This window comes from Piliocolobus tephrosceles, chromosome 15 (assembly GCF_002776525.5).
Source record: "Piliocolobus tephrosceles isolate RC106 chromosome 15, ASM277652v3, whole genome shotgun sequence".
NCBI classification, from domain to species: Eukaryota; Metazoa; Chordata; class Mammalia; order Primates; family Cercopithecidae; genus Piliocolobus; species Piliocolobus tephrosceles.
Genome location: NC_045448.1, coordinates 71,454,326 through 71,472,615, shown reverse-complemented (window position 1 = coordinate 71,472,615; position 18,290 = coordinate 71,454,326). Strand labels below are relative to the sequence as shown.

The 18,290-nt window shown below is 44.2% G+C and overlaps 1 pseudogene; it reads right to left on the bottom strand.

The window, feature by feature from the left end:
- Nucleotides 1-5,578: 5,578 nt before the first annotated feature.
- Nucleotides 5,579-5,851, bottom strand: LOC111550495 (annotated as a pseudogene).
- Between the last annotated feature and the right edge of the window lie 12,439 nt (nucleotides 5,852-18,290).

The window sequence follows — 18,290 nt, the reverse complement described above, 5'->3', positions numbered from 1 at the left end:
CCAGGTTCAAACAATTTTCCTGCCTCAGCCTCATGAGTAGCTGGGACTACAGGGACATGCCACTATGCCTGGCCAATTGTTATATTTTTAGTAGAGATGGGGTTTCACCATGTTGGCCAGGCTGGTCTCAAACTCCTGACCGCAAGTGATCCACCTGCCTCGGCCTCCCAAAGTGATGAGATTACAGGCATGAGCCACCACACCCCGCCTATTTTTTTCTTTAAAAAAATGTAAAATATATATATGTATATTTTTAGAGACAGGGTCTTGCTCTGTCGTCCAGGCTGGAGTACAGTGGAAAGAAGAGTGAGGGGCACATTTTGACTGATTTTTCTTAGTCCCAGCACAGAAGTGTTGAATAAATCTTTTTTAAAAAAATGAAGGCAATATTAAAGTGCATGAGGTCAGACGTGCTCCTATTTTCTATTTAGGAGATGTGATAAGGTCGCTTACTCCCCAGTTAATAAGGCTGTCTTACACATGTAGAGCAGAAAATTATAAACAACTTTAAAAAAATATTTTTTAATTAATTACTTTTTAGAGGCAAGGTCGCACTCTGTTGCCCAGGCTGCAGTGCAGTGGCATGATTATAGCTCACTGCAGCCTTGAACTCCTGGGCTCAAGTGATCCTCCCACCTCAGCCTCCGGAGTAACTGGGACTACAAGTTCATGCCACTGTACCCAGATAATTTTTAAATTTTTGTAGAGATGAGGCTTTCTCTCTTTTTTTCACAGGATGGTCTTGAACCTCTGGCTTCAAGCCCTCCTCCTACTCAGCATCCCAAAGTGTGGGATGATAGGCAAGAGCCACCATGCCTGGCCTCAAAAGAACTTTAAAAGGTAGTCCTTATTAGCAAGGTACTTCCTGACTTTAGGGATAAAGCATCAATGGATGCTTTATCTTGTTGTACAACCAAAAGACTGGCAGCTGGTGTTTACCTTTTCCCTTAAAGGATCAGGGGTTAGCAGCTTTATGGATAAGGGCAGTCCTGATCATATAAACCCAACTATATTTGCACAAAACAGTAGAGTTAGTCTATCCCTTTCTGCTTTAAATTCTGGTGTTTGCTTTTCTTCTTTACTAACAAATGTCCTTTGTCGCATTTTCTCCCCCTCAGAATAGGACACTTTCGTTTACAATAAAAATCTGTTCAGCCTGGACACAGTGGCTGATGCCTGTAATCCCAGTACTTTGGGAGGCCAAGGCAGGTGGATTGCTTGAGCCCACGGGTTCGAGACCAGCCTGGGCAAGATGGCAAAATCCTGTCTGAACAAAAAATAGAAAAATTAGCAGGGTGTGGTGGCCGTACCTGTAATCCCAGCTACCTGGAAGGCTGAGACACGAGAATCACTTGAACCTGGGAGGGGGATACTGCAGTGAGCCGAGATTACACCACTGCATTCCAGCCTGGGTGACAGAGTGAGATTACGCCACTGCACTCCAGCCTGGGTGACAGAGTGAGACGCTGTCTCAAAAAAAAAAAAAAAAAAAAAACCCAGAAAACAAAACACAACAAAAACAACAACAAAAAACCTGTTTAGGAAGACACCTTTTCTCTTGCATGATTTTCTGGAAACTTGTCTACTGCCTCTTGGTTGACAGAAGCTGCTTCTCCTGTCACATGCACATTTTAAAAGCCACACCTCTTTCTGAAACTATCAAACCATCCTTTCCTGGCAGTACATTCTCCTGTATTCTTTACCTTCCTTTTGCTTTGAGTTGTCATTAATGGATTTTGCTTTTTCTCAAATGATATTCAAGTCTGTAGGTATGCCTTTCTTATAGCAATCCTGCACCCACATAAAAACTGCATTTTTCAGTAAGAGATTAAAAAGAGGCCGGGCGCAGTGGCTCAAGCCTGTAATCCCAGCACTTTGGGAGGCCGAGACGGGCGGATCACGAGGTCAGGAGATCGAGACCATCCTGGCTAACACGGTGAAACCCCGTCTCTACTAAAAATACAAAAACTAGCCGGGCGAGGTGGCGGGCGCCTGTAGTCCCAGCTACTCCGGAGGCTGAGGCAGGAGAATGGCATAAACCCGGGAGGCAGAGCTTGCAGTGAGCTGAGATCCGGCCACTGCACTCCAGTCCGGGCGACAGAGCGAGACTCCGCCTCAAAAAAAAAAAAAGAGATTAAAAAGATATTTTGCAAAAAGTGCAAGGTTTTTGTGCCTGCTGGTGTAGCTACAGTGATGGCTTCACAAATTTCCTTTTCATTATTTTACAATTGTCCTTTGCAGGATTCAGTTGTCTTGAGATGGCAGACAACCACAGCTGCAGACCTTTATAAATGGCACATATCAAGCAATTCAACTTTTTTGGATAATGAATGTCACGACTTTTCTCTGCTTTTTGGGAGTACTTCCAAACTTACTAGTGATATCTCATATGGATCCCATGATGTTATTCAAGGTTTATGATATTGCACTGAAAATGAAAAATACATGAGAACTAAATCAGTTTTTACTGCCATATGCAATTTACTGGAGTGAGGAACTGCTCACGGGAGACGATTAGCATCACATAGTGTTTTAAGTGGATACTTAAACACTTGAGCTCACCGTGGCAGCAATAGGAGGTGACTACAAAATTATCACAATAGTACAGTAGGTGCCACAGTTAATTTACCCAGTTTTCATTTAATATTGCATCTTGAAGTTGGTTTACATTTCTCTTAACTGCAAATGGCACCGTGTATGGTCTGTAAGTGTTGATTTGCATATGTTTTGATAAATGTTAATTTCTTATAATAGATTTGTATATATTTTATGTTAGTGAATGATAAAATTGATTTAGCATCTACATATATTTTATGCATTCATGAAAGACCTAAATTTTTCTTATTTTTTAAAATAAGAAAAAATATTTCAGCCAGGTGTGGTGGCTCATGCCTGTAATCCCAGCACTTTGAGATGCCAAGGCAGGAGGGCCACCTGAGGTCAGGAGTTCGAGACCAGCCTGGTCAACACAGTGAAACCCCATCTGTACTAAAAATACAAAAATTAACCAGGGTTGGTTGCAGGTGCCTGTAGTCCCAGCTACTTGGGAGTCTAAGGCGGGAAAATCGCTTGAACTTGAGAGGCAGACATTGTAGTGAGCTGAGATCATGCCATTATACTCTAGCCTGGGCGACAGAGTGAGACTTTGTCTCAAAAAATAAAATAAAAAATATTTCTAGGCGGCTGGGCATGGTGGCTCACTCCTGTAATCCCAGCACTTTGGGAGGCTGAGGCAGGCAGATCACTTGAGGTCAGGAGTTTGAAACCAGCCTGACCAACATGGCAAAACTTCATCTCTACTAAAAATAAAAAATAAAAAATTAGCCAGGGGTGGTGGTGCATGCCCGTAATCTCAGTTACTTGGGAGGCTGAGGCATGAGAATTGCTTGACCCTGGGGTGGCAGAGGCTGCAGTGAGCCGAGATCACGCCACTGCACTCCAGCCCGGGCAATAGAGCAAGACTCCATCTCAAAAAAAAATTTCTAGGCTACATGGTTCATCTGCAAGTTTTTTTATATTGTGCAAATCTCCAAAAATTTTTTCAAAATATTTATTGAAAAAAATCCACATACAAGTGGACCATGCTGTTCACACTTAGGTTGCTCATGGGTCAATCACACATACAAATGTTTGTATGTATATATATTTTTCTATGTATGTTTTTCTATTCTTCATTTTAGGGTTTTCCTAGCTTTGTGTCATCAGGAGGAAGTATTAAATAACGTGACCTGCTTTCACTACTCACAATAGAAAAGACTTGGAACCAACTCAAATGTCCATCAAAGATAGACTGGATTAAGAAAATGTGGCATGGCCGGGCGCAGTGGCTCACACCTGTAATCCCAGCACGTTGGGAGGCCGAGGCGGGCAGATCACAAGGTCAGGAGATCGAGACCATCCTGGCTAACACAGAGAAACTCCGTCTCTACTAAAAAAAATACAAAAAAGTTAGCCAGGCGTGGTGGTGGGCGCCTGTAGTTCCAGCTACTCAGGAGGCTGAGGCAGGAGAATGGCGTGAACCCGGGAGGCGGAGTTTGCAATGAGCCAAGATCGCGCCACTGCACTCCAACCTGGGCTACAGAGCGAGAATGCATTTAAAAAAAATAAAGCACATATATGCCATGGAATACTATGCAGCCATAAAAAAGGATGAGTTCACGTCCTCTGCAGGGAAATGGATGAAGCTGGAAACCATAACTATAAGCAAACTAACACAAGGACAGAACACCAAACACCACATGTTCTCACTCATAAGTGTGAGTTGAACAAGGAGAACACATGGACAGAGGGTGGGGAACATCACACACCAGAGCCTGTCGTGGGGTGGGGGTTGGGGGAGGGATAGCATTAGGAGAAATACCTAGTGTAAATGACGAGTTGGTGGGTGCAGCAAACCAACATGGCACACGTACACCCATGTAACAAACCTGAACGTTGTGCACATGGACCCTAGAACTTAAAGTATAATAATAATAATAATAATAACATGGCTTACTTTTTTGGAATTTCTTGAGATTCTCTTTGTGTCCTAGTATATGCTCACTCTTTATAAATGTTCTAGAGGTATATTTATTAGATTAAGCTTATAATTTTCATTATGCAAACATTTTACATTCTCATTTATGTTTTGTCTACTCAATCAATTTCTCTGAGAGGATTTTTAAAAACTGTCTCATTATGTTTATCATTTTGTCACATTTTCCTTTTATTTGTAAGAGCCTTTTATGTATATGTATATTTCAGTTACCTTTTTTTCCAATCCAAACTGTATCCAGCTTTATTAAAGATACTTTCCATAAACAATCATGGTATTTCAGGCAGGACGTGGGCAGACAATTATTAACAGTATACAACAACTTTCAAACTCCCTTCTTCAATGGACTACCAAAACTCAGAAAGCCACTATAAAACACAATTAAGTTTTCATCTGATGCTCTGAACAGGGGAAGTTTAGAGTAAGAGTTGACATTTCACATGTAGCATGTTGTTTAATAACTTTTCAAGAGCCGACCCTGACTTTCAGGAAGTGAAATGAAAATGGCAGAATGTATCTGAAGAGCCACAATCTAGCAACAGAACCACCGCTCTTTAGACATCCTCTCAGTGGCATCCCTGGAAAGTCCAGATTGTCTGACATACTGGTAACAAATGACTGGGGATCAGGTCCCAACAGAAGTCTGGGCTTAAGAGAGTTAAGTCTATGCTGAAAGATGGACAGGGAGAAGAGGACATAAAAATGAATTGGTTTTTCCATACCCTAAGGCTTTTGTGCCAACGTGGTCATGTGTATGAAAGTCAGGGAATCCCTCCTCCTGGGAGCCAAGAGGAAGTCTCCCAAAACTAGAAGGGAAAGGTGTTTTCCCCACATCACTCCAGCTTTGGAGACATTCTATTAGTGACATATGCCCCTTCCCCTAAAAACAACAATGAAGTGTTCTGTGTGCTAACAACATAGCTCACCAAAAAAAAAAAAAAAAAAAAAAAAAAAAAATTCTGCATTTTTATAAAACTTGATAAAAAATAGTATTTCAAACTGTACAGTCACCAGAAGTACACAGTTATCAAAAATGCACACATTTCACTTGGCCTCTCCAGCACCTTCAGCTTTCCTGGCCTGGTCTGTTTTGGCATCTCCGTTTTCTGCAGATTTATTTCCCTCCTTGCCAGCATCAGTTTTTCCTCTTTTCCCTTTGGGTACCTTCTCTCCCTTCTTTGCAGGGCCCTTTTTAGGCTTGGGTTCTGGCTTTGGAGGAGCAGGTTTAGCAGACAACCTCATGGATCTTCTCTGTGCTGTGTCCTTCACCTTGGCTTTATCTCCTTTAGCATCCTCTTCGGTCTTCCTCTTGGGCATGGTGGCGGCGGTGACAGCAGCGGGACTTAGACACTGGACCCAGGATGCAGCCATATGTGGGCTTTGATCGGTCGGGGGATCATTCTTGCCTCTTCTTACATTTCAATTACTTTGTTTAATGTCTAAAGGTTCATAACTAACTCCCCCCCATTGGCCCCCACTATTTTTTGAGACTGGGTCTTGCTCTGTCAACCAGGCTGGAGTGCAGTGGTGAGATCTTGACTCACTGCAGCCTTGACCTCTCAGTATATGTGATCCTCCTACCTCAGCCTTCCAAGTTGCTAGGACCACAGGCACATGCCACCACACCTAGCTAATTTTATTTATATTTTGTAGAGATGAGGTCTCACCATGTTGCCCAGGCTGGTCTCAAACTCCTGGGCTCAAGCAGTCCTCTTGCCTTGGCCTCCCAAAATGCTGGGATTACAGGCATGAGTCACTGTGCCTGGCCCAAGATCCATTAACTATTGTTTGTTTGTTTGTTTTTGTTTTTGTTTTGTTTTGTTTTTTGAGATGGAGTCTTTCTCTCTCACCCAGGCTGGAGTACAGAGGTATGATCTCTGCTCACTGTAACCTCTGCCTCCTGGGTTCAAGTGATTCTCCTGCCTCAGCCTCCTGAGTAGCTGGGATTACAGGCACGCACCACCGTGCCTGGCTACTTTTTGTACTTTTAGTAGAGACAAGGTTTCACCATGTTGGCCAGGCTGGTCTCGAACTCCTGACCTCAAGTGAACCGCCCGCCTCAGCCTCCCGAAGTGATGGGATTACGGGCCCAGCCACCAAGATCCATTAACTCTGAAATCTACTTCAGGAATTTTACTTTATATCAATAATTATTCCTTCCAGGAACGTTCATTGCACGTCTACTATGTACCAAGCACTATTGTAGGTTTTAGGGGTTCAACAGTGAACCAAACAGATAAAAATCCCAGCCCTCATGAGGCTAGTATTCTAGTAGGGGGCAGAGGTAGTTAGCACATTCAGCCCCTTCTCACAACCCCAGGAAGGAGTCCTGTGGAGAGGTGATGGTGTGGAGTAGCAAGGAGCTGTTCATAATCCAGCCGATCTCGCAGAACAGCAATGGGGCCCCGCAGCCTAAAGGTAACAAAGAAGTGGCTGGACTAGGGCAGGTAAACAGGAAGGACTCCCTCCTGCCAACTTCTCAGGGTCAATTCTCATGTCCCCGGTGTCCCCTTCTCTCCTTCAGGGGAGGTTCTGAAAACTGCAGTTTCCTCAAAAGAGAGGCAGAGGAATGAAGTTCTCCACAGACTGACTGGGACCATCTGGGGAGACAGAGTGCAGTTATCAGTTGCCCTCAGGGGAAGTGGCCAGCTTGTCTCGGTGGAGGGCCTGCCCGCCCTGCCTCCACTGTGGGAATTCTGTATACCTGCCACTCTCCGTGACCTTGGGTTGCTTTGGTGGCACTAGCAGGCTGTGACAGACAACTGCCACCACACGGGGTATGCTGTTGACACTCAGGTACCTACAGCCTTCTCTCCTAGAGATTTTTAGTCTTTGTGGGCATGTTGTTCACCGTGGAGGCTGGGGTCCCACTCACTATGATTTAGGGGACAGCCTGACTCTAGCATAAGTAGAAGTTATAGGCATTACAGTTGTTACGAAATGACTCTCAGACCTGGTTTTCTGGGGGAGGGAGAAGTTTCTTACATTCTGGAGGAAGATGTAATAGCATTTTAAGGATGAGAGATGTCACTGGTTTGGAGGAAAATCCACACTTGCTTAGTCAGTAATTTTGAGTGTCTACCAACAAATGCCCAGCTCTTTTCATGCGCTAGATACATACAGCATTCACTGCTCTGACACATGAATTTGAGCCTGGGCCCAACCCTTCCTGTGTGCCTCCACCATGCCTCTCAGAAGGACCCTCTCTTTTGTGCATTGCTCTCACTTATAAGAGCCAGTTAAATTGTTACACCTTGCCAGTCAGCAATTCCTGCTGCAGCTTAGGCAACCAACTCCAAGGACCCCCCCACCCCCAGTGAGAGCCCCAGGCCCTAGTGAGAATCATGGAAGAGTAAGTATGCCTTGGCTCCTCTTGGGAGGCAAGAGGGTCCATGTGCTTTAGGATAGCCAGAGGGTCCATGCCATCTGGCTTCTTCCTGCAGGACAGGGCCCCAAGCAGCTGGCTGTCCATAGTGCACCCTGCCTCACTCCCCAAAGCAGCTGCATCTCACTGCCTCTTGAATCTCCCCAAAGCCCTGCTTTTGTTGCTATCTTTGACTTCTTAGACCTGACAAGTATTTTCCACTCTCCGCCATACAGGTCCCAGGACTGGGATCCCAGGCCCTCTTCAAGATGACCCCAGTGAACCTTTCATCACATTTCTGCCATGGGGTCAATGGAATTGAGTCAAGTCCCTTAGTGTCTTCTCAACCAGCTCTGATTGTAGCTTCTGCGCTGGTGCTCCAACCACCCCTCAGCCTGGGTCACTTAGGATTTGTCTGTATGATAACCACATTTCTGGACTTTCTATGTGGTTCATAAATCATACTACCATTAACTAACAACATGATGGGGGTTAATGGAGGCAGGAAAGCTTGGTGGCTATAGACCCAGGCTCTGAGGTCAAACAGTCTGGGTCCAATCCCATTTTCATCCCTTTCTAACTCGAAAAGCTGGTTCATTGACTTTCGTGTTTCAGTTTCCTTTTCTGTGAAATGCAAGTAACTGCAGTACCTCCTTCGTGGGGGTGCTGTGAGAATTAGGAAAGTCAATGCATAGGATGAATTTAGGATAGAGCATGGGACACGGATCCCACCATGCAAGCATTAGTGGTGATTGTTTTGCTGATGGCCTACTTCACTCCTCACTTCACCTCTGAGGAAGGATCTATTAGAACCCTCACTTTACAAATGGGGGGATAAAGCCCAGAGAGTTTGGATGATTATGTGGTTTGGCTCTGTGTCTCCACCCAAATCTCATCTTGAATTGTATTCCCATAATTCCCACCTGTTGTGGGAGGGACCCAGTGGGAAATAATTTGAATCATACTGTTCTCTTGGTGGTGAATAAGTCTTATGAGATCTGATGGTTTTATCAGGGATTTCCACTTCTGCACCTCTACATTTTCTCTTCCTGCTGCTATGTAAGAAGAACCTTTCATCTCCCACCATGATTCTGAGGCCTCTCCAGCCGTGTGGAACTGTAAGTTCAATTAAACCTCTTTTACTTCCCAGTCTTGGGTGTGTCTTGAAATGCAGCATGAAAATGGACTAATATAGTAAATTGGTACCAGGAGTGGGGTGTTGCTGAAAAGATATCTGAAAATGTGGAAGTGACTTTGTAACTAGCTAACAGACAGAGATTGGAACAGCTTTGAGGGCTCAGAAGAAGACAGGAAAATGTGGGAAAGTTTCCAACTTCCTAGAGACTTGTTGAATGACTTTGACAAAAAAATTGATAATGATATGAACAATGAAATCCTGGCTGAGACGGTCTCAGATGGAGATGAGGAACTTCTTGGGAACTGGAGCAAAGGTGACTCTTGTTATGTTTTAGCAAAGAGACTAGTGGTATTTTGCCCCTGTCCCAGAAATTTATGGAAGTTGGAACTTGAGAGAGATGATTTAGGGTATCTGGTGGAAGAAATTTCTAAGCAGCAAAGCATTCAAAAGGTGACTTGGATGCTGTTAAAGGCATTCAGTTTTGAAAGGGAAGCAGAGCATAAAAGTTTGGAAAATTTGCAGCCTGACAATGCAATAGAAAAGAAAATCTCATTTTCTGAGGAGAAATTCAAACTGGCTGCAGATATTTTCATGAGTAACGAGGAGCCAAATGTTAATTCCCAAGACTATGAGGAAAGTGTCACCAGGGCATGTCAGAGACCTTTGTGGCAGCCTCTCCCATTACAGACCCAGAGGTCTAGCAGGAAAAAATGGTTTTGTGGGCAAGGCCCAGAGTACCCATGCTGTGTGCAGCCTAGGGACTTGGTGCCCTGCTTCTCAGCTGCTCCAGCCATAGATGAAAGGGGCCAGCTTAGAGTTTGTGCAGTGGCTTCAGAGGGTGCAAGCCCCAAGCCTTGGCAGTTTCCATGTGGCATTGAGCCTGTAGGTGCACAGAAGTCAAGAATTGAGGTTTGGGAACCTCCACCTAGATTTCAGAAGATGTATGGATGCCTGGATGTCCAGGCAGAAGTTTGCTGCAGAGACGGGGACCTCATGGAGAACCACTGCTAGGGCAGTGTAGAAGGGAAATGTGGGGTTGGAGCTCCTACACAGTCCATACTGGGTGCCACCTAGTGGAGCTGTAAGAAGAGGGCCACCGTGCTCCAGACCCCAGAATGGTAGATCCACCTACATCTTGCACTGTGTGCCTGGAAAAGCTGCAGACATTCATTGTCAGCCTGTGAAAGTAGCCAGGAGGGAGGCTGTACCCTGCAAAGCCACAGGGGTGGAGCTGCCCAAGATTATGGGAACTCACCTCTTGCATCAGCATGACCTAGATATGAGACCTGGAGTCAAAGGAGATAATTTTGAAGCTTTAAAATTTGACTGACCTGCTGAATTTTGGACTTGCATGGGCCCTGTAACCCCTTTGTTTTGGCCAATTTCTCCCATTTGGAATGGCTGTATTTACCGAATATCTGCACCCTCATTGTATCTAGGGAGTAACTAGCTTGCTTTTGATTTTACAGACTCATAGGTAGAAGGGACTTGCCTTGTCTCAAATGAGACTTTGAACTATGGACTTTTGGGTTAATCCTAAAATGAGTTAAAACTTTGGGGGACTGTTGGGAAGGCATGATTGGTTTTGAAATGTGAGGACATGAGATTTGGAGGGGGCAGGGATGGAATGATATGGCTTGGCTCTGTGTCCTCACCCAAATCTCATCTTGAATTGTACTCCCATAATTCCTACGTGTTGTGGGAGGGACTCAGTGGGAAATAATTTGAATTATGGGGGCAGTTTCCCCATACTGTTCTTCTGGTAGTGAATAAGTCTCACAAGATCTGATGGTTTTATCAGGGGTTTCTGCTTTTGCATTTCCTCATTTCTCTTGCCACTGCCATGTAAGAAGTGCTTTTGGTCTCCCACCAAGATTCTGAGGCCTCCCAATCATATGGAACCATAAATCCAATTAAACCTCTTTTTCTTCCCAGTCTTGGTTATGTCTTTATCAGCAGTGTGAAAATGGATGAATACAGATGACTTGCCTGAAGGTCATACAAATGCCCTGCTGCAGAAGGTCCCTCTTGACAGCCATGGCCCTCTGCCTGAAGCCCCCACTCTCTGCTTCATTTTCTCAGCTCTTCTGCAAAGCCACTGAGGCTCATATGGCTCGAAGCTTCCCAGGGCCCCTTCATGAGGCTGTAGGTCTCTCTCTATGTTTTGTCAGGGCTCTGAAGCACAGCAGCAGCAATGAGAAGCTCCTGCGCTAGGGGGCCCTGGGAAGAGAAGGTCTTTGGCCAGTTTCCTGGGGACAAAGCCCAAGGGCAGAGTCTCTGTGTCTGTTCCTTTTCTCTGTTCTCTGTCCTCTTTCTGAGACACACTTTTGACCCTCTTTTAACCCTGCTAGTGGTGTAGCCAGTACACTAACCCTAGCTCCTGTTTGGTGAGGGTGGAGGAAGACAAGGCCCCCAAGGGAAGTGAACTATTCCACATAACAAGCAGGCAGGACCTGTGTGCCAGGACTCAAGCAGCTGGAAATGTAGGCTGTGCTGAGTGATCTTGGGTCGGAGTCCACTCAGACGTGGAGGAAAGAGAGCTGCAGTGAATGTGAACGTGACAAATGTGCAGTGAATGTGACAAAGCTAAGTTCTGGACTTGGCTCTGCTACTGACCGGCAGCGTGACGTTGCCCAGTCATTAAACTTTATTGATTTTCTGTACAATGGGAGGAAATTCTAATGCCCAGGATATGGTGGGATAAAATAATAATACCATGCAAAAAAATAATATAACATCATAATAATGTGAATTTATGTGAATATGAACAACATGAAATTGCCAAATCAATTTGGATGGGAATTCTGGGCAATATAGACTTGACTATAGTCTTTGGTCCCTGTTTAAAGTGCATTCGTGGTCTTCTTTACTAAAGCTGCTTTTTTAGCAGCTCTTTCATGTCTTGCCTGAGCTAATGGGAGAAAGGTGGCATGTGTGAGCCACAATGTGGGCACTGTGATGAGGGGTGCTGAGTGCCTAGGAGGGCAGACCCAGCAGGGGAGAGTTCTTCTCACCTAGGCCCAGGGTAACTAATGGGCAAAAACTGACAAGGTGAACTGGCTGGAGATGGAGTGAGGGCAATTTATCTGTGTCTCGTAGGAGAAGATAATGTGGATTGACTGCCTCCACCTCATGCCTTTTGGCACTGCAGAAGCTTCATTTTTCAGAATTTGGACTCAGTGTTCTGAATGCTAATTAAGATGATTTAATTAGAAACTGTTGTAGGACATTGAGAGGGTAGAAGTGAGGCAGAGCTCACCTTCCTGTCCTTTTGTCTATTTTCTGTGGAGAGCAAGGAGATGGGGCCAGGTGTGTCTCCCCCATAGTGTCCCAGGCCCCTTTCCCACATTCGTGGGGTTGAATGGCAGTGGCAGTGGTGTGTTCTCAAACTCAGAGCTCCTACTGCCTCTCCAGCCCTCTCATGGTTATGTAAGCACCAGGATCCTGAGTGAAATCTCTTGGCATCTGCTTAGAATAGATAGAAGAGCTTCTGAGCCTATACTGAGCCTTGCTGGGGGGTATGGCATGAGGTCTTTGCTGCTGCAAGGCAGGCTCCCTGCAGAGGTCTCTAAGGAGACAGCTCAGGAATGACACCCCACCTACCTTATCTCTCTCAATCCCTTCTGGAAGGGGTGGGGTCGGGTGATGAGGCACCTGGGGTGGGAGTTCCTGAAGGAAAGGGATGCTTGTTAAAGAGGTACTACCAAAACAAAAACAAAAACAAAAACCTGAAACTCTGATTTTTTTTTTTCACTCTGCTCAGCATGATTACCTCTTCCTGGCTTTAGGAATATCATTCATAGGCCCCTTTGCACAAGTAAAACAGGCTAGAGTATTGAAAGCCTAAGGGAAAAACAAACAAAAATGTCCCCGCCGCCCAAAGTCAGAAAAATTCATTCTCCAAATCCAGGGGTCCAAACCGAGATTCTGCTTCCCTGGCCTGCTTGCAGCCTCTGCCTGGAGTGTGAGTCCTGATTACTGCTAAGGTTCCCCTTCTTTCCTTCCCGTCCCTGCCCTCCCCTTCCAGGGCAGGATTCGGGAGGAGTATTGGTTAATTGTCCCCAAGTAGACAGAACAGTCTTGACCTTTTCTTAGCTGCCCACAAGCATGGAGGGAAACAGCTTATCTAGCAAGAGAAGTGACAATAATGGTGACATTTGTTAGCACTCAACATGTGCCAGCCTTAAGTCATCATCTCACCCAGCCTTAAGTCATCATCTCACCCAGCCTTAAGTCATCATCTCACCCAGCCTTATGTTATCAGGCAAAGGTGAAGAGTTCCTTCTTACTGCATGCCTTCTAACTCTCCCTAAGTGAAAAAATAGCTTTCTTAATTTTAAATGAAAAACAAAAAATGTGTTATTTAAAGCCAGATTAGGGGAACTTTCTCTTTAAAATGGCATTTGACCAAGAGTTTTCTCATTTCCCTCTAAAATACATAATAACACACACAAAAAGGCAAAACTGACAGCAGCAGCAGAAACCAAGACAGGCCAATTGCCAGAGAAATTTTACCAACTACCTGTAATAGTCATGGAGCTGAAGTCAGAAACATGATTTGAAGCAAGCACATGTCTTGCTTTTTGAAACAGAGCAACAATAAGAAATTGGTAAAAGGTCCTTTAGCCTTACGCTGCTTTTTGCACTATTGACTCAGAGACCTACTGTCTGTATCAATCAACAAACTAGACAGGGATCCCCTTTCTTCAAGGGCATTGTGTTTTGAGATAGTTGTGTGCCCTCATCCTTATTCCAAGGGTGGACTCCATTCAGCTGGCATTGTACTGGGCTACAAGGTATTTAGGACTCAGGAAACAAAAAAGCAGTAAAGAGAGGATGTCATCCATTGCATCCTAAGAGGTCTGGTCCCACAAAGGAAGGGCAATAAGCAGGAATAGCAAACACAAGGAAAGCAATGCATTATCGGACCTAAAGATGTTCACACACTTCAGGCAGCCTGGAAGGGGAAACTCCCTACTACACCCATAGAGTAGTATAGGATGAATGCAACTGAGCCAGTACTGTGTACACCAACCATAGTATATCTCCAGCATCTAACAGGATACTTATCCTTCAGTTTTCCATGGCAGAGAGATCTTCCTACTTTCTATGTAATCTTAGGTAAACTTTTTCATTCATCTATTTATTAATTTACAAATATATATTATAGGGTCAAGTAGTTGTGGCAAAACATGAAAGATTTTACCTGAATAAGCAGGTTCTTATTTTACCCATGTCAAAGTAGCTTTTTTACTTCATTGCAAGCATTATTCATTCATTTGCCTTCTCAGTCATTCAACAAATGTTTATTGGATGTCTACTCTGTGCCAAGCCAGCACTCTATAGGTGCTGGAGATGCTGTGGCCAGTGATCCTCCTTCCAGGAGCCAAAATAAGAGAAATAAATGATCTTGCAAAGGCTTTACGGGCACTACTGGAGCACAGAGGAGGGGCACTAGGACAGAGACTCCTGTTGTCAACCAAATGTGTTCTCCCCATTGAACAGAATTGTAGCCAGGCACATGGCTCCCCAGTCAGGCTACATTTCCTGCCCTTTCTTGCATCCGTGTGTAGCCATGTGTGAATTCCTGCCAATGGCATGTGAGTTGAATCCTATGTGCCACCTCTGGTCAGGCCTTAAGATCTCTTCCATGCCCTTCTCCTGGAACCCAGATATGGTGGCGACTGAGCCTCAGCCATGCCAATGATGACAATGCCCTAGGGGAGCTGGACCTAAGGGATGGAAGAACAATAATTTGGAAGGAACATAAGTCCCCAAGTGACCATGAGGAGCAGAGCTGACCTACAGCTTTCACGCTGTTAGAGGATAGTGAAACTTTTTGTTCATTAGGCCATTGTATTATTGGGTGTATGGCAAGGTATCAGCACTAAGTCACTATCAGGTGTAACACTTTAGCTTAAATCAGTTCACGTGATTGCTTTCCCTAAGAACAATGACATAACGTATGAATCTAACAGACCAGAGGCCAGAAAGTTAAGAGTTGGAGTTTATGGAAGAACACAGAATACAGAATCAAATCTGGTGTGCTCACACTGGGTTCCTAATGTATACCACCTTGTTCACTGCAAGGTTTGGCAATAAAATAGAATAATATCAATGATGTCCTTTATGATGCTTTCAAGGAAAGTTAAGTAAATGGGTAAGCTATCTCCATTTTAAGCTTTGTTCCCATACGTTTGGCCCTTGTTGCCTTCCATCTGCCTGCCAGCAGACAACACCAAACGAACTTAGAGCAAACAAAATATTTTCATACTTAAAAATATATTTTAAATTACAGAATTGGCCCATGCTTATTGTGAAATAAGCAATATAGAGGATGTGATGTGCAGGTCACACTTCCCCATTCCCAGGCCATGCTCAAGGAACCTCAGTCAAACATTTGGTGTGTACCCTTCTTTCCTTTGACCTTTGCTAGGAGGCAGTGTCAGAGTGGGAGCTGAAGAATGGTGGGGCCAAAGAGGTGGCTGATGTGGTTAGGAAATTGGTTATGTACAGGGATTGAGCAAATAAGTAATTACACTGAGGATAATGTGAGTCAAGTTTCTCATTGTTGGAGAAGGGAGTTACAAAAGCAGATAGTTACAAAAAAGGAAAGCAGGGAAACTAGAAGGAACCTGAGGTGTTTGGTTGGAGTTGGAGGTATTAGTGTGAACTCATGGTTTTAAATATATATGTTCTTAGATACACAGATATAGCTATATGTATTATATGCATATGCACTTACCTGTGTATGTGTCATATCTGCAAAAAGGGCTTAGAAGCAATGACATCCAAAAAGGAATGAAAACCAAGCATACAGATCTTGGTTTCTAAATCCTAACTTCCACTAAAAGAAGAATAGACTGATTCCTGGGCTGGAGCTGGGAAAATTCAAGAAGAGTCTTCCTGGTACAAGAAAGTGCACAAAGAATGAGGGGGTCATATGAAAACGACAGATGAGCCAGCTTAGAGGGCCTCCCATAGGCCAAATCTGGGACAAATTGAGCATTAAAATAATGATGTAAATAAATTACATCCTGTGAATAAAACAGAAATTTATGGGCCTATGCTGACATAAATACAAAATGAATAAATGAATGGGAAGAAGAGAAAGCTCTTCTTCACAGTAGAATGCCAATCATTTGGCTCTACTCATGGTGCTGGTTGATTCAGGCAGGAGTCAACAATGGATGAGAAGGAGTATCTACACACACACACACACACACTAGATAAATATATAAATATATAAATATATAAATATATATATATATATATATATATATATATATATATATATATAGAGAGAGAGAGAGAGAGAGAGAGAGAGAGATGGAGTCTTGCTCTGTTGCCCAGGCTGGAGTGCAGTGGCGTGACCTAGGCTCACTGCAAGCTCTGCCACCCGGGTTCACACCATTCTCCTGCCTCAGTCTCCTGAGTAGCTGGGACTACAGGTGCCTGCCACCACACCTGGCTAATTTTTTGTATTTTTTAGTAGAGACGGGGGTTTCACTATGTTAGCCAGGATGGTCTCGATCTCCTGACCTTGTGATCCACCTGCCTCAGCTTCCCAAAGTGCTGGGATTATAGGCGTGAGCCACCGCACCCGGCCCACAAAATATTTATCAATTTATGGTGAAAAAACCTGACACCACCACCTTGACCAGGCAATTAAGGTTAACATCACCAGTGGTGGGGCAGATCAACCTCATGTACTTCCTGATGTGATGCACTGAGAAGAGCCCAGCATCATTTGTATGGAGTCCCTCCATGAAGGCATGGCTGGGGTCTGGACATAAGCAAATAGCAGACAGCCTCAGGTTGGGGGACATACTACAGAATGAAAGGCCCCTACTCTTTTAAACTGTCAAGGGCATGAAGACAGGACAAGATGGAGGAAATGGTCCAGAATGAAGGAGAGTAGAAATATGACAACAAAATAAAACTTGTACTCCTGGATTGGATTCCAACCAGAAGGGAAAAAGACATTGTTGAGACAGCTGGTGGTACTTGGATGGGGTCCATGGATTGTATGGTAGCATAGTACCAATGCTTACTTCCTAGTTTGAGTGGTTGTGTTGTGGTTGTGTGGAAGAGAGGCCTTGTTTAGGGGTAATACCCACTGGAGTATTTAGAGGTGATATGATAGCAGGTCTGCAACTTAAAAACTTTTTAAAAAGAATAGATCAATGGATGCAACTAGACACTATTATCATAAGGGAACTAACACAGGAACAGAAAACCAAACATTGCACATTCTCACTTTATAAGTGAGAGCTAAACATTGAATACACAGGGACACAAAGATGGGAGCAATAGACACTGGGGTCTGCTTGAGGGGAAGGTAAGAGGGGGGCGTGGGTTGGAAGGATACCTATTGGGTACTAGGCTCACTACTTAGGCCACAGGATCATTCGTACACCAGACCTCAGCGACACACAATTTACCCACATAACAAACCTGCACATATACCCCTGAACCTAAAACAAAAGTGGAGAAAATATATTTTCTCAGACTTAAAAAAAAAAAAGTATTTTTATGCTTGGAAGAATTTTACAGAGGGCTTCCAGAAACATGTCTGATTTCCAGTTGCAAGATCAGAATGTTCCAGTTATATTGATAACCTCCAGAGAAACAAACTCTCATGAGTAATCTAGTCAAAACAGAAGATGTAGCTAATTATTTCTAAAATACTAAATTGTACTCTACTATTTAACAAGTTCGGGATCGCTATTTTCCAGCACGTCTTCTGAAGTAACAACTGTGTTTGGCTGTGTTGACTATAAAGGTCTGTGTGAAAAAGGGAGAAAATGAATAAAACGATGTATCCCCCCACCCGCGAAAAAAGAAAATAGTTCAAATAAAATGGAAAAAGAATAATGAAAATGAGAATATTCACAGCGAGAAAGAGGGCGATGGAGGAAACGTGAAAACTTAGTAGGTAGAGAGCGTGGCGAAAGGGATACAGGAGCTCTTAGAAACTCTTGCCATTTTCTCCGCAACTTTTATTTCAAAACGAATTCTTAAAAAAGTTTTGTGGCTATCCATCACATTTTTCCGTATACACATATCCAAAAGCTCAGGCCCCAACCCAGACTGATTAAATGGGAATTTGGGGGACTGGAACTGTGGCAAGTGGATTGAGAAAAACACCACCACCACGCTGCCGGCAGTTCCAGTGTGCAGCCGGTACTGCGCTCCAACGCTCCCGATTCGCACCTGTGCGGCTGCTTCAACGCGATGCCTGGACGCACCCT